Source organism: Agelaius phoeniceus, chromosome 5 (assembly GCF_051311805.1).
Source record: "Agelaius phoeniceus isolate bAgePho1 chromosome 5, bAgePho1.hap1, whole genome shotgun sequence".
Taxonomy (NCBI): domain Eukaryota; kingdom Metazoa; phylum Chordata; class Aves; order Passeriformes; family Icteridae; genus Agelaius; species Agelaius phoeniceus.
The window spans coordinates 31,101,808-31,123,038 of record NC_135269.1 but is presented as its reverse complement, the minus strand read 5'-3'; the positions used below and the strand labels follow the sequence as shown (position 1 = coordinate 31,123,038).

General features: G+C 43.2%; 1 protein-coding gene across 3 annotated transcripts in view; it reads right to left on the bottom strand.

Annotated features, from left to right (window-relative positions):
* The window catches only part of ATP2B1 (ATPase plasma membrane Ca2+ transporting 1), a 60,252-nt gene extending 48,395 nt beyond the window's left edge, over positions 1 to 11,857 (bottom strand). For 2 of the 3 annotated variants that reach the window (XM_077178765.1, XM_077178764.1), the window contains exon 1: positions 11,383 to 11,521. The gene's annotated coding sequence lies outside the window, so the exon portion shown is untranslated. Of the gene's footprint in view, positions 1 to 11,382; positions 11,522 to 11,718 lie in introns of those variants that run through there. The other variant, XM_077178763.1, reaches the window with a different exon arrangement.
* Between the last annotated feature and the right edge of the window lie 9,374 nt (positions 11,858 to 21,231).

Below are 21,231 nucleotides of genomic sequence, written 5' to 3'. Positions count from 1 at the left end.
TGTAAGAAAGCACTAAAAGAGCTGTGCCTGCAAATCTAATGCACTTAGTTTAAAGCATGCCAAGAACTTCCTTGGTCTTTCATAGACATGTATGTCAATGGGCAGTAGAGTTGGTATTTCGTTTCTGATCCTCAACCAGCTGTCACATCTTAAAAGTCTCATACCTGATGAATAGCAGGAGCAATTCTAACAGTACTAACAAGTACCATAAGGTCTGATGCTTCAAATACATTTAAAAAAATCAAATTAAAAAAAAAAAACAACCAAAAACTCAACAACCAAAACAATCACATAGCTGCAATTTTTATTCCTATGGATTCCACTGTCTCTCAGTTTCTGAAAAACTAAACCCTTTTGGTAGTCCATTTCTTAGAAAACAACTTCACTTGGAAGACAAGGTGAAAAACTCAGAGTTCAAGACAACCTCACGCAAAGGAGCCCTGAAGGCACACAACAGTGTTGGACTAGAAGGTAACAAACAGTGAGCCTTTCTGCTGATATTCAGAGGCACACACCTCCTGGCAAATCTGGTTTCACACAGCCTCTGAGGCAAGAGCCCTGCTGCTTTATTTAGCATTTCCATTGATCAGCCTGCTTTGGAGGTGACAATTATGACTGAACCGTGTTGACACAGTGGCGGCTGTGGAAACAGTTTTGGAAAGAGAAATAGGCTTTGAGCAGACAGATTGATAGCTTGTTGCCATCACCTCATGAAGGTGAACCCAAAACTATAGGCCAACATGAGACAACATACCTTCCTGGCAAAAACTCCACAAACAGACACCCACATTTTTTAGTCTACAAAATTGACTGGATTTCTTTTTTTTTTTGAATAAAGTTCACATTTCTTAACTTGTTGGTACAAGGCTAAGCTCATATAAAATTCTTTCCAATCTTAAGCATTCATCAAATAATTTTTTTGGCGGACTATTTCTAAGTTTCACTATTTAGAAATCTGTATATGAGAAAGTCATACAAGTGCAATGGATGCCTTTGTCTTAAAGTTTCCTTTAGAAGAGCAGCAAAACACACCTCCTCCCAAAGAAAAGATAAATTTCCATCATCTTAAACTTCACATGAACTTTAAAAAGCTTTGACAGCTTTAATCATTAGATTTTGATTACTACCTACCGAAGAAGAATGTGCCTGTAGCTACATAATTTAGCCTTCACTTGTTTCAGGTTGTAAAAATAGAATAACTACCCTTCAGCAAATTAGATGGCTGTTTCTTCTCCCCATCTACAAGAAAGTGGTATTCACTTCTCAGCTTCATTTTCACATGGCAGATTCACAAAATTAGTAATTCAGTGTGGGCTGAGCTGGTTCCCATCTTACAGAGCTTACACGATATTTTATAGCTGACTAAAAAGTTTTACCCCTATCATGCAAACCAAGCCACCTCAGAGTTTTGCTGTTGAAACTCAGAGCTCCTGCAGTGTTCTCTATTTGTGTGCTGTGCCTGGGTGGTTCCCAGGACTCCAGCTAGGCTGCTCAATATGTTTTATGCAGAGCAACCACAGCAAGGAAAGCCATGCTTCTTCCATCACAAACATGGTGATGATCAAGTGTCAGGATGCATACCAACCACTCTGATCATCCCTTACTTCCCCAAGTTATTGCAGTCTCTTGTGACAACAGTGAAGTTCCTGCAGGTACACAGAGTCATATACAGATAGTAAAAATGCTTTTTTTTTTTTTTCAGGCAGAATGGTTATATTATATTAACCGGACTCACCACACAGATAATCCAATGCCAGTGCCAACTCAAAACATGGCACAGAACTACACTGAACCTGCTTGAGTGAAGCAAATATGAAACCATACTCACAGGAAATAGACCACAAATTCTAATTCATCCAGCAACTAGAGCCTTGCTAAGCTCCCAACTAACTATGTTTATAACACACTTCACATTTGAGAGGCTGACATTAGGGTTCTAATGAGCAAGTTAAGACACATGATCCGTTTATATAAAGTAGGTAGGGTGCGAGGGAAAGGGCTGAAAAGCCCCTTGAAACATGAGCATCCTTCCTCTTGGTGAAGTTTCTACAGCAAATTCCACAGAATTTTATACTTTAGAATTACTACAGCTGCCTTTAAGGATCTACAGAGGCTTGTTGTTATCTCAGTTTTTAACCTGAAACCTTCCCATTTAGTACACAGCTGAACAACTACTGATTCTAGCATTAATCACTCCCCATGATTTAGTACTTCAATAATTGGTAATAGACAGCATGCAACAGATGCAAGAGCTTTTTTAAAAGCCAGTCTTGAAATTGTGCTCTTTCCCATGACCTGTTTTCACCACCTGAAGGGTCTGTCTCAAGTTCTGAAGCCTGTGTGCATTTCATGGGTTAAAACTTTACATTCCTTCCATCATATGCAAGATTCACCTGCCCAAATGGGAACACCTGCCTCTAAGGTAGGCACTTCAGGCGCTTTTTGTAAATAGGCAATGGAAAAATTAAAACATATCTATCAAAATATTATATTTAGCCACCTAGGACATGATCTAAAATAGTCACATGCATCTCATCGTAGATGCGCTTGCGTCGCTTCAGCAACAGAAGCGGCCCAGAGTGACTGGTTTCAGTTTTTTAAGACGCTTATGTAAGTGGCCAGGATTGCTCTGCCAAAGTTAAGCACAGTCGGCTGGGCTGAACTCGCATATCAAGCAGCTGCACTACCATGTCAGAGCAAGAGGAAGGATGTGGCTTCACAGTTAGTTTAGGAATACCCAAGGCTGTGCTACTGCCAGAAGGTACAGCCCTGCGCCAGCACTGCCGCTCACCTGACCTCAAGGGCAGGGGACAGCCCGAGATGAGAACCGGTGACAAGCAAGACAGCAGCAACACCAGCGGTTCCTCCTGAAGGTCACACGGTGACAGGGACTGCCCCTTCCAGCCAGCACAGGCCTCACCAGCTCAAGTCAATCATGGAAGCTCTTCTCCACACCCCCACAGTCATCCTGGGAAAAAGACGGGCCTGGCTGCACCTTTCCTGCAAGGCGCCACTACAGACCATCACCAGGGCCCCTCTTTAGCCTTCCCCCTTCCAGGTCAAGCAAAGCCACCTCATTCTAATTCTCTCCACACACCACAGGACAGCCCCTCATCGACTGCCAAACAAGGCACCATTTTTGGATGTGGCCTCACAAGAACGACTGAAGGCAAAACCCACTGGTCACGCTCTTGCTCGTGCTGCCCAGCGTGGGCCAGTCCTTGCCAGCCCAGGAGAGCCCTGCAGCTGGCTCAGGCTCCCTGTCCTGCAGGGTGGCCAAGACCTTTCCTACAGGCATCCTCGTCCCCACGGTCGGGTACAGGTGCCAGCCAGCCTCGGCTCTCCTGCTCACCCTCACTCCAGGAATCTAGGCCATGCAGTAGCCCTACAACCACGTCACCATTTTCAGCTACTGCCAGCTGTGACAGTGCAGAGGAAAGCCTGTCAGAAGTGTTTGTACTGTGTCATCTCAGTAATGCTCAGGAGTGGCCTTGGGCAGCTCCCCATCAGGAGCTTGAAATTGGCCTGTTTTACAATGGCTGCCTTAAAGTAACATGTATTAACTTTGTCCAGTTCAAAGCATTTTGCCCAGGGTTATATATACAACCTTATTCTCCATAACAATTTCTGTAGCCTTAGATTTGACTATCAGTAGAAGGTAAATATAAAGCTTTGAGCTTATGCAAATTCAACTCTGCAGTTTTGGAATGAGAGGTTAATCTGTCAAGAATGTTCAACTATCTTCCCAAAAAATATGAAGTACTCCCCTCAAGCATACACCCCTTGTATTTTTCCATCTGGTAAACCAATTTCCAGTGTTAGAAGGTAGCACAACACAGCCTTAGGGTATCAGACTTCTCACAACCAAGACAACTTTTCTAAACCATTTTGCTAATATGGTTTGAGGAGCTGCTGTCCAGTGCCCGGCAAGACCAGGATCAATAAGAAAAACAGAAAGCCATACACAAATTACTCACTCACAAGCAAGACTTAGCATGGACCACTGCTTTATATGCTGGCATCTAATTTCGCATGTGTGTGTTTGCACCAAAGTTCTTTCAAAAGATTCCCATAACCTGGGATGCAATGCAGAAGGAATAACTCTACATGAAGGATAACTCCACTGTAAGTGCCTCCACTACCAGTAAACAACACACATACACACAAATCCAGAGAAAGAGACCATGCCTTTCTCAAATCCCAGAGAATTTAGTCCTTTATTTCCAAATCTCTTTTAACTCACTTGAGAAATACAGCTCTAGTTTAGGAACAAATCCTTAGATCTGCAGTCACTACAACAAGATCTACCTATTATCAAAATGCATCTGAAAGCAGACTTTGTGAAGATGTCAAGATGTTTCACTATGCAAAGCAAGCTCTTTGCAGAATAAGAAAAATCACTGTCAATGTTAACTACTTGGATTGCAGAGCAGAAGTAGGTGAACACAAACTGTAATGATTTGTGTTATTAATAAAGCAGAAGTAAAGCAGTTGTGCTAGCAGTGGTAAAGCACCTTCCCTACTCTCTCCAGCTGTCAGTCTCAACTATGCATATTTGAAAGCCATCTGGCACAGACCCTGACAGCCAGTTTAAATCATTTCATGTTTCATACAACCTCAACTGAGTGAGGCTGGTAGACACTGCTCTAATTTAAGTATTGATTTGCACTATGTTCCATAGGCTTCATGAAGTTCTGCACCAGCTTCATTCCCAAGTAAAGAAAAATTGGCAGATCCGAGCAATATAAAGCCATTTGAAGTGCAATATCAATACTGATAGCAGTAGCACCTGGATGGAAGTGAAAAAACTCCTGTTCAATATGCATATTGAGATCCTGATCTACTATCTATTAGATCTAAACAACCAGAAGAGATTCAAAAATACCACCCTTTCTTAAACAGTTTAAGGGCTAACCATACCTGCCACCTTTTGTAGCCATTTATTGTTACTATCTACTCAGTCTTCTCTATGTAAAAACATCAGAAAGCAAGTCTGGATGCTCAACACAAGCAAAATTTCTTTTACTCTACTGCAGTATCAGAAACCACCTAGGCATATAGTTCTTGTATTTAAAACCAAATATACTTTTATGGAACACCATTAGTTGAAAACTGGTACTCAAACAACTCTCCCATCAAAACAATAAGTTCATGTTCTCCCATGTGAAAAGGTTAGTACTCTCCAGGGAATGGTTTCACATGACTACTGCACAAGGAGGAACATTCCCAACCATCAATCCAAAGATTTGTGTCGCTTTCCTCATGTGAGCCTCACTTCTCACCTTGGAGAGACCAGTTTGTGCACAAAGATTGTGTAACAAACCATCCAGTGGTGCACTTTGAGTAGACTCAAAGTGGCAGAGATGGCACAAAAGAGGGGGGAATTATTGCAGTTAGGCTAAGATGGAAATGAAAGTAGCCATAAGGTCACCTCAGCCAGCCAGTGAAACTTTGCACTCACAGTGACAAGCCAAATAGGCAATTACAAATTATGCTCTCTCTGTCCCCAGCTTCTTGGATTATGCTGATCAACCAGCACCTTCAGAAGGCCATCATAAAAGTATCAAACATTTTAACAGAAGTGACTAACAAATCTTTCAATGGGGACTTAAAAGACTCCTATCTCTTGAAACACCTACCATACAAAACCAAATGTTTTCCAAGCTTTTGGAGAGTCACAGGGATCACCTTAAACTTTTTAGAACACTCTACAATATTCTTTTAAGAAGTGTGCTGCAGCTACAAGGCTTCTTTATTGCTAGTGGCCTAAGTTCCTTATTTCAATAAAGACCATAGCACTATGGTTTTTTCTTTCTACAGTGGAAAACTCCACCAAACACAGCTAGTGACTCTTCCTCCCATCCCCATATGGAGTCACCAGTTGTTTTATTTAAAATCTAGACAGAAGCCAAAATACACACCACAAGAACACATCCTTGTATTTGCAGAGACACAGGGGCAATCCTGAAAGAGCCGTGCAGACAAGCCACCAGCACTGGTCAAATAACAAGTGCAGAAAAAGTTATGTGATTTCCACGTAAGGGCACATCTGTAACACTCCACTGAAGAGCACTTGGGTTTCTAAGTTCATCTTTGATTCAAAATCTTAAAATTAATATGAAAGTTTAAGTTTTAATGACCATGTAAGCAGGAAGAGAACACCACTATAACCCTAGGGGTGCGTCCCAGAAGTTAGATAGCTGCTTAAAGCAGAGTGGGCTGAATCATCTTTCCTGCCTTGAGCTGGGGTTTGCTGCTATCAACTGTGCAGAGCATGGTACATCCTGGGCCTCCTCTCTACAGGACCAGACACTGTACACCAAGTGGTGAGAAACCAATAGTGTTGTTTTCCCTGCTGCTACCTTATCTTTCTGTGAATATAAGGGCACAAGTAAGGGTAGCAGATTACAAGTGATAGGCTCCAAGAAGTGTGTTTTAAGAACATGGTGTTTCCTGTGCTCACTGGGAATGAAGGCAACATCCAGCTCAAACACAATATTAAGAAAAAAAGACATGCAAACCACTGAAGTCCACTGCAAATAGGAAGCCACGCAGAAAATTACCTAACTCTCATCTACAAAGCAGCATCAGGTTATAGCCAGCAAGAAGCCAGGGCTGCCTACCCCTAGTGCTGAGACTGCTCATGCTGTAAGTAGCAAAACCAGCCAGACTTAATGGCCAGCACTATGGAGGATGATCATCAAATGTCATCCTCAATATGGATCTATGCACTCTTTAAATGCACAGTGCACTTGCCAACACCAGAAAGGAGGAATATATTCTCTTTCTCATTCCATTCCCCTTCAAAGGGAGGGCAGATGTTATTTGTCTGCTTTGTAACAGCAATTACATATTATCTCTTACTGGACGAAAAAATAAGTTATATTTATTTTCAAAGCTACTTCTGATTTCTTTTTTAAATGTCTCCTACATTTTCCTTAGATTTCTTCTCCCACAAGACCTTTGAAATACCAATGGAGAAAGCCTCATACCTACTTTGCAATTCACCAAAATTAAACTAATAACACCTCCTGCTGTCATCTGTCAGTTAGAGTAAGATTTATAAATGGCAGCAGAAATAATTTTCATAATGTTTACTTGAATACCAATAGCTTGAACAGACAGCTCCTTCAAAGATACTGCTCATATCAAGTGAAATCTGTCATGAAAACTAGAAATTCATTTTAATTAAGAGTATTTGAAAGCCTAATAATTTAAAAATAAAAGACAAACTGGACAATACCATGTGTCTGTGTAGAAATGACATTCTGTCTGAGTAGGTGCAACTGTTTCGAGACGGGTTAGTCTAATGTTTTGCCTGTTGATTTCATTGTACGTGTCACCTCCTGGAAATCCTCCTTCTATACTGCTCATTATCACTGCTTACATCTTCTGTGTGAAACTACTGAACACATTTTTATTTTTCACATGCATTAAGATATGTTTGGAGGGCTTCATGAACAAAAAAAATCTTACTTTTTTATCCCTCTGCTGTTCAATTAATGAACATAGTCTTTTCAGCTAACTGAACTTAAGTTAGGAGAACACTAACATTAGGTATTGAAAAGAGGAGGAATCCAGTCTTTATAAAGGCAAGCTATTTTGAATAAATTAATAAATCTTAATATTCGTGAGAAATATCCATCCTCTACACAAAGTATCGTAGGTTCATTTTTTTTTTCAAACCAGCAACAGTATCACCTTATCTTTCCTGCCTCCCTTGTTCTTCGACCTGTTACACTTTGCAAGAAATACAAATGTCTTCTGAGAAAATTTAACAGGTTTGAATAAAAAAGCAAAAAAAACCCTGCTTGAGACCGTTGCACACACTCTAGAAAGCCAGTAGGCAGAGCTACTCCTAGCTTTTTAGACACAATTCTGCAACTCCTAGATTTTATCTAGTTTTTAATTAAAATACTGTATAGAGAAAGATCCTTATCTGCTGAACTGCAACTTTTAACAAGTCTTATTATTATTATTACTTAAGACAAGTAGAGAATACTAGAGAATACAAATTTAAGACTATTACTGCAATTTTATTGATCCTTTTGTAATAAGGTAAGCATGTATTTCTATAACGGAGATCTCTTATAGATTCAAGCAGTCTTTCTTATTTCTCAGAAGATATTTACTTTTAGATGCCCAGGACTAATCATAGCTGTTCGCTATTCTGCATTAAATTTGGCTAACTGAAATCTGACTTCACCTTTAAATAAAATGTGAATCCCTTTTGGCACTTGTACTATTTTCTCTTTAAAAACATATGAAAACATATATAAAAATAAAGAGTTCAAACACTGAAAGACATTAGTGAGGTCACATTTCAGTGGTAAAGAATGCCATTAATATTTAGTCTACCTTAATGGAAGAAATTCGAGTTAGAAGATACTTTAGGTTATCGTGTCCACCCTCATGTCAAGGGAGACTTTCTTGCTATGGCATGTTATTGATTGTTTTGCCACATTTATTTTGAACTTGCCAGTTAATAGTAAGTTTCCAGCTTTAAAATCTTAAATGTTGGTGAAGTCAAATCTTCCAAAGCATCTGTTTTTCAAGTGGCTTTAGCAGATCCAGCCTATGTCTCTTCCTTCTTAGTATCATCTCATGATTACCTCCCATTTATCACATCCTTCTTTACAAATAAATTCAAACAGCTAAAAATAAAGCTAATAGAAGTAATTGCTAGACCTTTGCGCTTTTGCTACAGGACACTTTCAAGCCTGAATTTCCTTTGAAGCTTTCTACAAAACAGTTCAGATGTTTGCAATTTTAACAGGTGACATAAATTCTCTATATTTTGTGGTCCACAAAAGAGTGACTTTCTGAATGAGACTCTTCCTTTAAACTACAGTGGATTTCAATTTGCAGGATTAACCCCAGATTATTAGCAGAATATGTATTACATACATACTCTGGGGAATGGGGATCCTTTCCTTGCACCATAATCTGTACGTAATGCAACTTTGTGTAAGAAACCGATACAGTTTACCCAATGCTAATGTGACAAAAGTCTTGTTTTCTGCTTTAAATTCCCAAAAACATTTGCTTCATGTACATAAGTAACAGTATGTATGCTTACAAATAGTACACCCACAATTCCCTTTAAAATCAGTTTTGGCTTGTATCATTTGAGTGATCCACATGGCTTTCCATGCGTTTTTCTATGAGTGGATAGAAGTAATAATTTTGCAATTCAGCACTGACATAGGAACATTGATTAGGAAAACCTGCAAGTATCTGTACACAGCACAGGATTCACATTTCCTTCAGCTAACTCAGCCTGGGTCGGTCACCATAATCATCAGTAAGAGCAGCAATAAACCGAACCACACAATGATGCTCTTCCAGACTAAAAATTTCACACTGAAGTGTATGAGTTTTTTTCCTCACTGAATTCAGTGACCACTTTTTCCACTGACACCAAGAGTTTCCATTCATTATGCCATAAGTATTAAAGCCCTAGTACATTGGAAGCTGTTCCTGCCAGAAGAGCCAACAGTTTAAAGATACACAAGTTTACTTCTATTGGAATTCACAGTTTGTGGTGTTTGGAAGAAATCCTTGAAAAGCACCAACAAACAGCTGAAAAAAAAAATGGCCCTGGCTATAGCTACAGCTACCACCTTCTGAACACACAGAATCATGAACCAAGGAATTAGCAAGTTATCTAACCAACACGCTTCCAAGAACCAAAACACATTATTTTAACTCAAATTCATTAGGACCCAGGAATGTTTAAGAGATGCAGCAGCTTTCCTACAGGCGGTAGTTTTCCAAAGGCACGCTCACTTCATTCCCCAGGAAGTCAAGATTGCCAGCCACTAATGATGAAGACATTTCACCAGGACTGTGGGCTTGGAACTTGACTTCTAAGAAGGGACATGATTTGAATAATCACCTAACCAGTCACCTCTCAAGCACTGTGAGGTGAGATACCAGCAAACATTCTCAGAATGACAGTTTCAGACACAGCATAGGTGTCACCAGCTCCTTCTGAACAGACCTTGAGAAGAAAGCCTCAGCAACTAAAGTTATAAATGCACAAATGCCATGCGTAACAAGTATTGAAGGATTTCTGTAATGCGGATCTTAAAATGACAAGAAAAAAAGCCCCCGAAATTTTGTTACTGTTCTCGTCACCAGCCCTTACAGTTTAAACAGTCAAAGGTAAAAAAGATTTTTGTGGATCCCGCACAGCACTACAAAACCGCCTATTACAGCTGAACTAACACTGCCCCACAGGCTGCGAACCCTGGGACAGACTCAACCACAGCTCTCCGCTCCTAAACGCTTCCCCGGGCGCAGGCTGAACCCCTTCCTGCCCCTGGCGAGCAACACTCGCACGGCCGCTCTAAAGGAAACGCTCCCGGGGACAACAAACCGCTTTTCATGAGATCTTCCTCTCGAAATCCTAAGTCCTTCCGACTTCAGCCTTTACCGACAGACCGAAGGGCTCGGCAGGAAGCCAGGGCAGACGGCGGCGCGGACACCCACCCCACTCTCCCCACTGCGAGCGCTGCCTCCCGCGCTCGGCACCGGCCAGCCATCCCCGGCGGAGGCTCCAGCCCGCTCCCAAACTCACGTGGTGCAACAGCCAAAGGTTACACGCACCGCCGGGTCGAGGATGACACCGCCGTTAGAGGCGCTTCCCACCGCGGAGCGGCCCCGCGCGGGGTCGGGCTCACCCGCGGCGAAACGCCCGCGAGGGCTTCGCTCTCCCGGCACCCGAAGTAGTGCCGCATCCCTTCCTCGTGCGCGCCGGTCGATGAGCAGCCCGGCTAGGCATCGATAAATCAAACCAGCCCGTCCGCTCCGACGGAAAGCTGCGTACGACTCAGCCGCGGCCAAAAACACAGCCCTGGGGGCGCGGCGGGCGGGCGAGGCTGCGCGGGTGCCGGGCTCCCAGCCCCCGCGGGGCGGCGAAGTGCCCGGGATGTCGGTGTCGTGCTGCCGCAGCGGGCTAATCCCAGCTACTTAACCCGGCGGGCGGCAGGGGCTGAGCACCACCTTAATCCACGGCGTGAGCGCGCCCGCCCGCCAGGAGCTTGCAGGGCCGTGGCGTGCCGGCCGTGTCCAGCCGCGGGGTCCCCGACGGTGCGGCGGTGCGCTCCCGCGGCGGCTCAGCCCCGCATCCGCTGCCCTCAAGGTCACGCCGTGCCCCGACTGCACGGTGGCGGCCAGGTGCACGCTCCGGTTACCTGCGGGGAGAACCGGCGAAAGCCCAGGAGCGCGGCACCCGGCCCTCCGGCCCCCCGAGCGAGCCCAGCCACGGCTCGCAGCCCCGCGGCGGGAGCGGAGCGACGCTGCACCTGCCGCCACGCTGTTGCCCGCCCCGGTCGGCCAGCCGGGAGCAGAGCCGCCCCGAGCCGCCGCCGCGCTTACCTCTGCGCCGTGGGGCCGACACAGCCGCCGGTCGGGGGCCAGGACGAGGCGCCCGTAAACCTGACGCCGCCCGCTCGTTCGCTCGCCGAGCGCACAAGGTCCCCGCGCTCCCCGCCCTGCCCACGGCCGGCCGGCCCCGCCGCGCCGCCCCCGCCCTGCGGCCGTGCGAGGAGGGCGGGAGAGGGGGCGGGGGGGTGAAGCGGCGACCGAATTGGGGAGGGAAGGAGGGAGGGAGGGGGCACCGGCGCGGGGAGAGCCGGGGGAGGAGAAGGAAGGAGGGAGGGAGGGAAGGAGGGAGGGGGGCGCGGACCGCCCGCCCCGCCCCCGTCGCCTCACCGGCAGGAATCAGCGATTCGCCCTCCTCTCGGGCGCTCCCACCGTGGCCGCCGCCGCTCCCCGGGGCCCGCCCGCCTCCTTTCCCCCGCACACACCGGGCAGCGCCGAGCGCGCCGCCGAGCCCCTGCGCCGCAGAGCAACCGCTACAGGAGCCGGGCGCCACCGGGCAGGGCGGGGCGGGGCGGGGCGGAGCGCAGCGATCCGCCCGCCTCCCGCCTCCGCCCGCCCGCCCGCCCGCCGCGGTCACTCACTTGCCCGCGCCCCGTCCTCTCCCGGCGCCGCGGCCGCCGGTCCCCGCCGCCTCCCTCGCCGCCTGCGGAGTGCGGGCCACGTGACGGGGCCCCTCTCTCGGCCCAGGAAGGGGGGTCTCGACGTGCGGAGCCTTCAATGGGGGAGGTGGAGGCGGGGCCCCGGTAGGCACGGCGCCCGCGGAGGCGGAGCCCCGCGCCGCTGCCCGCCCGCCGCCGCCGCCGCCACTGGCGGGCGGGAGGCTGACGCGCTTGTTTCCATGACGTCGGCGGGCGGGGCCGCGGCGTTTGATGGAGCCCGGCGGGCTTCGGGGGTCGATGACTTTGCCACGAGCGGCTCCCGCGGGGCGGGGCGGGGGCGGGGCGAGGCGGGTGTCGCGTCGCGTCCCTCCGCCCGTGGGTCGCGGGCCGCCGCCAGCCAGCGGGGACGCGGGCCGCCTCGATGGGGCGGGGATGCCCCGCCGGCGGGAGAGGCCGCGGTCCCACGAGGGAGGGGCGGCCACCGTCCGGGCTGGGGCGCGTCTATTGCCCCGGTGGCGGAGCCGTCCCGGGGGCGGTGCCGGTGCCGTCGGGGGAGGCGCCCTAAGGGACCGCCGGGCGCCCGGGGCGCGGTCCTCCCCTGCCCCAGGGGGCGCGGGGGTGCCGTGCCGTGCCCGCGGGGCCAGGGGCGGTGTCGCCCCACGGCCTCCCCCTCCCGAGAGCAGCCGGTGGGAGCCGCGTTGGCGGGCGCGGGGAGCACGGCGGAGTCGGGGCGAGGCTCCGCTGTGTCTGCCGGGGCGCGCTGCAGCAGGAGGTCCCTGTTGCGCGGGGGTCCGGAGGGGCAGGAGCCAGCGTGCCGCTCGCTGCCGACGGTGGGGATTAGGGAGCTCCGGATCCAGCCTCCCGTCAGGCGTGTCCGCCTCTCGGGGAACCCTGGCAGCTCCCTCGGGAGAACGGGGAACGTGTGGGGGCCGCAGGTGTTCAGCGCTTCCCAGTCTCCAGCCGAAGGCTCTTTGATTGGAGAAAGGAAAACAAATGGGGTTATCAAGGTTTGAGCCCGAGTGAGCTCTCCGGGGAGACGCTGGAAGTGAATAACAGGATTGGGAATTACACTGGAAATGAAAACCCCGATTTCAGTTCTCTTCCAATGCAGTAGACCTCCCACCGCCCCCTCCCCCCAACGAAAAATACCCATCCATAAACTATGTCATTCTATAAGCTATTTGTGTGAGGGTTTGAGCTGTGTTTTGACATCCTCCACTCTCCTCTGTTGGACACCTCGCTCGAGTGACTGGCCAGCTGCATCACAGGCTGTCAGGTTCTTTGAGCCTGCCATAAATACCTTGCTTCACCTTCATTATCGTTCAAATCCTAGTGCTGCAAAGGAAATGAATGGAGAAGCTTATGCAGCTCTACAGTCGCAGACCGGAGATGATGCAGAGCCTAGAGGGTTAAAGCAACAGGATGAAGTCAGCACAAAGCAGCCCACAAGGACTGGCAAATAAATAAATCATCCTAACTACACTATTATTATGGCTTGCCTGAGGTTCATTGTCTCTTTCTTTTTCACCTGAATGTCTGTTACATTTTTCTCCTTGCTCAAGAGAAGCAATCAAAAGGGACTGTGAGCAGTAAATGGCTCCTGCCCATTTTGAATGTTGCTAAAAATACTACCTTACCTCTCCATATCTAGAGGTCAATTGAAAAATCAAAATAATGAGGTAAGCAATCCTGCAGACTGTTCTCTTGAGGAGATTTCTTGCATTTCTTCCCAGAAGGAGAATATAAAACTATCTGAACATACATAAAACAAATTTTCTTGCATTCTGTTTCCAGTTCAGCACCCTCCTCTGCACTTATGGCTGTAGCTCAGTGAGGCTTCCTTCCCCAGGCACTTGGAAATTACATTTCTCAATACAGCTTTATAAGACTGGCAGATGTGTTCTGCACAGTTCTGTCATATCTCCTGGCTCTCGGGCAGATAAAATTAGCTTTGGTACAGCTAAGAAGGAGATGATGTGTTTAAAGCACTGCAGTTTGGGTACATGTCTGTACCTGCTTCCGTTTGTCTTGAGGGAAGGTGGGTAGGTTGTGCTTCAGTGCTTCTTCTATGAAATGGGAATAATGTCCTATTTTCTTCACAGGAAGGAAGCAAAGGTGGGAGGGGTACATTTCATCATTATCTTTTATGATAGAATTCTCTAAGTGGATACATTTTTCGAGGCACACAATAGTCATTTAATGTTCCTCTTCATTGATACACAGGGATAGCATAAAAACATGCAACACATTGACTGAAAATAAGGAGTAATTTCTTATATCTCCACAGAATCTTCTCCCTGAGGATTTAAAAAATTTCCAAATTAATCCTCAGTAGCCAGCATGCTTCATGATTTTTTAATTTTTATTTTCTTTTTGTGAAAAAGAGGTTCTCCTTCTGTTTCTAAAGATTAGGACATATAATTGACTAACAGAAAACATTCCCTGTAATGTAGGTCACCAACAGTATAAAGTGAGCAAAACCAAGATGCAGAAAGGAATATTTCTGGAGATCTTTCATTTAACTTTTGAAGAAGCAGTACCATTTCAGAAAAATTCAGAGTGGTTTGCAGACCATTTGGAAAGGCCAGATTTGATGAATCAGTGTCAGTACTTCAGCCCATTCTATGACCAACATGCTAACAACACAAGCATCCAACATTTTAATAGACACAGAAAATGTGTCACAGCAAATATGAGTAGATTGCCTGTATCTAATCTACTTACTATGAGACTTTTAACATAAGAGTAAGAATTAGAATATTTGGATCATTACAATATTTGGTAAAAAATTATTAAGATGACCAAGATCTAAATGCTCACCTCACCATCCTGTATTAACTGGGGGGCTTTTGGTAAAATCCCATTATGGGCTTGATCTGAGAAGAGAAAAAACAGGCTTTTCATAGTTTGTGTATAGATCTTAACTTTATTGAAACTGTTTTCTTGACTGTTTTGCTAGTGCTAGATCCTGTTCAAACTCAGTTTATTAGATTGGATGGAAGTGGAGAGCACAGACAAAGTGTGGGAAATTAGGGGAATATTTGTGCAAGCAAGAAGATATGAGTGTCTTAAGCTTCCAGGCGTTTTGCAGAACCAAATGTTTCTGTACCAGGTACAGGTCTCCCAGTTGACATTCTTAGTTCAGTACTACTGTTTGACCAATCTCTTCAGTCCACCACGGAGAAGATTCCTGTTTTCCATGCTCCTGGCTGATGGGCTGAGCTCGTTCCTGTCAGGCCCTGGAGGCTATATCTCGTGATTGTTCTAGTATTCTGCAGGCTAAAAGATCAATCTGTTGCCTAAAACACTAAAAAGCCACCTTGATAGGCAAACAATAGACCACTCACTCATCTTTAGGTGGCACAATGACCAAACCGCTCTGTCATTCACCCATGCAGCCTAACAATAACCTTGTGTCAAAACAGTATTTCCATTTCATCTTGAAATCCTCCACCCCACCCTTAGGAAAGAGGCCTATCTGTAAACATTTGCATTTTTATCAGCTCAAAATTCTTCCTCTTGACTGCACGGGAACTCAGGATTTGTGCATAATGTGCTTCCCTTCCAGAATGCATATGATCATTTCAAATAGTTGATTTTATTTTCACTATTCAGTTTTCCTCTCAACAATGTTGGATCATTTTGTTTTTGGTTTTTTGTTTTTTTTCATTCAGTTTTATGTTTTACTGTGATACTGCAGGATCAGGAGGCTGAAAGATTCAAAGAATAAACAAAGAAATGTGAGGAGTAATAGTTATTACACAAATCGGTTTTCATGTATATTGTATATTAAATATATCAGAAAAAGATACACTGGACTTAATATGTTAATACCTGTTCTTTTCAAGCACCTCTGCAGCTCAGCAACATTACAGTCCCAAAGCAGATGAAAGACTGGAAAGATATTTCCTGAGCAAGGGCAGGATGTCTACATGCAAATTAAAAAAAAAAAACAAAACAAACAACAACAACCAAAAAAAAAAACCAAAACCAAAAAACCAAAGAAAACAAACCAAAAAAATCCCACAACAAAACTCCAAAAACCAGCCAAACAAAACAACAAAGCATAAATCATGGAATTGATGGAGAATTTGATCAATTAAAGGAATTCAAACAGACATGAGAGAGAAGGGGGAAATAGAGCTGGGTGGGATAGCAATAATTGACACATCTATAAAGAGGAGGAGAAAAAAAAGAAACATTGGTGAAGACTTTCTTGATAAGACATAAATCATTAGAACCAAGTATGGATGGTGATGGCATAGTATGACCACAACTGCCTCCATGTGAAAGTGAGAAATGACAGGTGAATGGATGTATGCTATCACTCAGAAAGTAACTACTAAAAATGCATCCAGTGAGCATCCAGCTACCTCCACAGAAGTGTCTTTTCCTATGTAATACTTCCCCAGTTTGAAGTTAATACTTTCTGCCCCATGGCAAATTCATTCTTGAATGAATAAAGGATGGCCAAAGTTTCAAGCAAAGCTGTCCTTGCAGAAACTGGAAGCAGTTTTGTCCAGTTGACTAGAAGGGTTTTTTAAAAATAAGCTACTGTCTTAATTTCCCAGGAACTGCTTTTAGGCATCAACTCACAGTACCTGTCCTTGTTATGGACACACATTGCTCTTGCAGCTCACCTATCACCCCAAGACTCAAAATGATAGGATTGCCCATTATACTTACCAGATTACAAAAGTCCTTTTGGGGGTTTGTGGTATGTACAGTTCTGGATTGCAATAAAAATGTTAGTTCATTAGGTTGATGATGCTGTGGGTGTTTGTAGATATGATGCTTTTTAAACCTACTAACTTGTCTGATGAAGCTATGGCCTTGTCTTTGAGAGCCTCTTTTCAGCTGATGATAGTTTGTAAAACTTCATTGATATCACTCCTTTTTGTGACCTATTCCAGTTCATCCTGACTGACTATCTTGTTTGTAAATTGTAATCTTGTGTTCCTCTCCTCTGTGATCAAGTGACAATGGACTTATTTTTTTCTTTGTCTCCTCAAGATAAGAAGCAAAAGGAGTAACCAAACTATTGCTCTCTGATCAACATTACTGACCTGAGTCACACTCCTGACTCACTAAAATTTGTCTTACAAAGAATAAGAGTAGACCCTCCTTGATCTCATGAGTGCTGGGTCATTTTCTTAAGAAAAAAAAAAAGGTCTCTTAGCAATGCTAGTTCGAAGTCCTTTGGATAAGAAAATGGTTCAGTTAAGTTTTAGGCTCCTTCAGCAAACATTAGCAATTCTGCCCCCTGGCAATTTTTCAAGATGGGTTTGAAGCATTTAAGAGTCATTAGAGGTAACAGTTCCCATTCTGCATTTCTTTCAGAAGAGATGCACTGCCTTATTTATACTACCTTAGTCAAGAATTTATCATTCAAATAATAAGTGACTACCAGGACATAGCCGAATAAATTATTTGTTTACTTTGTTGATCACATACAGCTCTAAATCATCTTGTCTGGTTTCAAGACGCTAAGGAAATTATCCCACCTACCTAAAATTGCTTTTGAAGAATATTACTAATGACCTACTTCACATGCATTTTTAAATAGTTTAAACCTCTGGGCTCAGCCTTGCAAGACTTATTCAGGAATAATCTTTTGCAGATTACAAATACAGATCTGAAGATTGTCAAGGTCAAAATTTGGATATCTTTGAAAAGGTGTGGCTATAAAATATCCAGTATGAAAGCTTCAAAAGAATTCACTCTCCACAGTAGTATAAATTATAGCAATAGTATTTCAAAAAATGTTTATATTTGTGTATATATAAAATCAAGTATATTTGCTATGTTTAAATGTAGACTATGGGCAGTCAAAAGAATAAAGTCTTGCCTTGAGTGTTGTTTCTATTGTCAGGTAATAATAGAATGATATATATTTAGGTAAGTAGAAACAAAGTTTTAAAAATAATTAAAAATGTTGCTTGTCAACTCATAAAAATTAGGAAAATTAACTAAGTTCTTGTAACACAAACTATATTTCTATTATGTACCAGCAGAAAAGATCAATAGGGTTTTCCTCTAAGTTCCCTCTTGCCAACTGGACAACATGGCAGCCTTGTCTTGAGCTAGCAGAGCTTGACTATATCATGTTATGGGTACTTCTAGTAACAGTACTGCTGTGGGTTATCTTCAGGCTACAACATGTTAGGCAGAAGTAAAGGCAGTTTGTTTTACAAGAGAAGTGGATTAAAAGATAGAAAAATATTTTGTTTGTGACAGCAGTCCAAACATTGACAATTTTGTTACCTTCAGTTCTGACTGGATTCAGTGGGAGCTGCACATGCTTAGTAATTCCTAAAGCTGATGTCTGTTTTAGTAAAAATATCTTGGATTACTAGAAGGTATTTTAAAATAAATACATGTAAAAGGCTTTTAGATCTATGCAATATTAGATCTACAATAAAACCTAAGTTTGTTTATTTATTGTGCTTCACCCAGCTTGATGTTAATTCACTGTTCAACCACTTCTCAGCACCTTTCATGTTCAAGCCCCCAAGCCCTGGCAGTGCCTTTTTTATGAAGCCATACCCTCAGAATGGTCCACCAGGACAGCAGAAAGGGCCCACAGCTCTCTGTGAAACTAGTTAGGAGTAATTGTATGAGACGTCCTTGACAGCATAAGTAGTGGCCTTTAAAAATGTTGCAAGACCAGCTGGTCCTAGGAAGAAAACAACTGTGGGTCCATTTACAGATGTGGTTCATGGAGTTTCTTGAGAATAAGGTTCAAGTTGCAGGGTCAAAGTACCAGAACTATCTCAACCTGCTTTGAAAATGTCAAAAACTTTGATCTTTGTAGGTACTACATGTTTATCTGCCTCCCACCTTTATGTGGTTCTGATGAAGTTCATGATGCTCTGTCAAATTACAGGGAAATACAAGCACTTGGAAAAGGCTCAAGAATCCCTCTCAAAGATGTGGTGTGTATAAATAACTATAAAAGCATACATATACAAATAGAGATCTTCCTTTAGAAGGAAACTCTAATTTAAAAGGGTGTCCAGATAAAACTCTAGGACAGTATTGCAATTAGCAAAACAAAAATTTAATAATTGTAAGACAACAGTAAAATGACCATAAATTCTGTCAATATTAGAAAATCCACCTTGCTACCTAAGCCAAAATTGTTCCTTTCCTTATTGCTGTTTCTTTCCCTATGCATATATCCCTATCTATTTGAGTTTTGCTGTGAAGACAAGCAAAAATAACCATTTTAGAAAAAAAGTTAGGAGATCTGATGGTTTTAGATGGGAACCATACAAAATGTTGAGGGGGTTTGTTTGTTTATTTTTGTTTATTGGTTTACTTTTTTGTTTTAAAAAGGAACTAGAACTCTTATGGTAAACCATGGGAGTTAAGCATAAGAAATGAAATCAGCAAGAGTTAATTAAGACCTCTGTAGCCAGAAAAAAATAGTGTTGTACAGATAAGATTTGTTTGGCTTTTTTCCCTTTTCCTCTGATCTATTCCTCTTTTCTAAATTAGATAAAAAAACTCCATGAATCATTAAATTGGCAGGCAAGTAAAGCTAAGATAAAGCACCTCTCTTAAACCCATAATGCCAGGAAATTCAGAGATGTAGCTATAACAATACTCTTACCCCATACTGCAGTACTTTTAGAGTGTGGAGTTTCTCATTGTTGACTGAGATAAATAAAAATCACATAATTTTTTGTCTCCCCTCAAAAATTTTTCGTTTGAGGTTGAGGAGTGGAGTTTTTTACTAGTTTACTACAACATTTCTGTTTTCCCCTGCGATACCTTCTGCACATTGGGATGTATTCTTATAATAGTTTTGGGTTTATGGTTGACAAAAGTAAATATAGGTATGTGAGAAAAATCAATTAATATAATATAAATCTCATACTTGTATTAGATGGAGCTTTTTTCTTGTCATTCTGTTGCAAGCTCCAAACAGAACAGGTATGTAGATTACTTGAACTTGTGCATGCCTTTGCAGGTTTAGGACATAAACTGCCTAAAGGAACTCACAAAATTATATTACTTGTGTTGTGTCAGGGAGTTTCTGTATCTTTCTCAGTATAGACATTGTCTTCCATATGCAGGATTTAAAAGTAATTTCCAAAACTCCTTTGAAAATTTAAAGAAGTGCACTTATATACCACCCTTGCAAGAAAAAGGAATGTTTATTGGGGTTTTTCTCTTAATATATTTCAACCTTACTGCAGGCCCAAAACACATCAAAGAAGCGTGGTGATCTGAAGCCTCATAGCGTGTGGCATTTTCATCAGGGTTACAGGGATCAGAAAGTGTTTTTAAAAATAGAAATCACCAGGCAAGTCCAACTTATTTTGTTGTTCATCTTCCCCACTTTTTACCTGTGGCCCACTGAGTGGAAAGGATGAACAACTTTTCTGAGTGCTCACCTCTTTAATGAAGTGGTGGGAGGGAGGAAGGAAGAAAATTAAATAATGAAGTCCCTGTTTCCACACTCCCTAACTCAGCTAGCACTTTGAATATGTTGATTATTGGAGTATAAAGATTTAGAAAGACATTTATTAATTTTTAAGAGTAAGGGAAAATTAGAGAGGTAATGGATCTCAAGCAGCTCCTGAGTCATTGTATCTTAGATATTCATTAGTGGACTGGTGTAATCCAGCCATCTCCTATTTTTCAGGGCTGCCTTTAGAGGAACTTTATCAGTCTGCAGGAATTAAAAACTAACTGAACAAAAAGTACAAATAATTAATAATATAAAATGCATTCACCTGTGTTCCAATTACTTTAGTTTGTATTTTGAACCATCAGTGAAATAAGAGGTATGATACATCCAAATGTATCTAAATTATAGATCAAAAATAATTTCTTAGTGTTTAAGACAAATATTTCATTTGAATACCATAATCTGTATAGGATGGTATGTTTCTACTTGGCTTTAGTGACACAAGTTTTGGGATATGATGATGATGATGATGATTTGTTTTTAAACATGACTCATGAGGTTTCTTCTGCATGCTGGTTATGTAATGTTTCTTCCTTCATGATAGTGACTATCTGTTTTCTACTTTTGGCTTGCTTTTCTACTGTTATTTCTAAATTGTTTACACTTAGGTGATGACTGGAGGATCTGTTTAATTATTCCAATAATTAAAGAATATTAAGAATTTAAAGAATATTAAAAATTTAGAAGTTGTCGTATTTGCTGTATATTAAAAGTCTTAGGAGAAATAATTTTTAGTATTTTGTGCTTTCATTTTATTATTCTACA